Below are 1,063 nucleotides of genomic sequence, written 5' to 3' on the forward strand. Positions count from 1 at the left end.
ATGGATAAAGAAATCAAACTACATAAACAAACGACAGCAAAACCGTTCAGAAATTAAATAACACTAAAATATTTTTATAATATATATATTATATATTATACATTCATATTAACACTTTACAGTATACCTACATATATACATACATCTACACATCGATCTAAAACAATAGGAATACTAAAGAAAGGCCGGAATTTAAGAGAAGAGAAAACCAAAAGGTCTCGTGCTATCCATTTAAAAATTCCTGAGTAGAACTTATTATTACCTCCGCCTTTGAAACTATTTTGAATGGTGAATTTGTTTACTTGGCTTGTATTAGATAAGGATAAACTATCGATTACTGTTACTAAATTTACTACAGCTACCTTCACATTCCATGACTACTATTGGGATCGATCAGGCATTGGACAAGGATTCTGGATTATTTTACCGGGGTTTTTTACTTAATTTTTGAGAGCAGTCAGGTTCATTTTTAGTATTCGCGTTTGTGAGAGCAATGGAGTTTTATTTCAGATATTCTCATTCTAAAAATCATCTCTGGCTAATAGTTGAGAAGACGTTGGTGTTGCCTTGGTGGAGGTTTACGCTCTCTGAGTGCTCTTGTTTATTATTGTTATTGATTTTTTTATGATTGGGAGAGAAGCCTACAAACTACCACTGCGCAAAATGATATGAATACTACAAATCAACAAGAGAACTTATACTTAGTTGCACGACCTACTATAACTATCAAGTCGCTAATTCACACCCTACCGTCATGTAGTTCGTAATCAACAAAAAGACTGGGATTTCTTTCATCGTGGATCTGCTCAACCAGTGATGATCTTGGAATGAACAACAATTGTGACAATTCAAAAGATCATTCGTAGAGCTAACAAATACGTCGTTTTTCTTTTTATTTCCTGTAGACCAATCTTGCTTGTAGAGTAAAGTAATAATAATAACACATAAGACAGAGTTAAAACAGTATGTCTTAATTTGCCACATAAAGCAAAGCAGAGTTCATATTAAAATGTTTTGAAATCCTATATATATATATATATATATATATATATATATATATATA

The sequence above is a fragment of the Octopus bimaculoides genome, chromosome 5 (genome assembly GCF_001194135.2).
Source record: "Octopus bimaculoides isolate UCB-OBI-ISO-001 chromosome 5, ASM119413v2, whole genome shotgun sequence".
In the NCBI taxonomy this organism is placed as follows: Eukaryota; Metazoa; Mollusca; class Cephalopoda; order Octopoda; family Octopodidae; genus Octopus; species Octopus bimaculoides.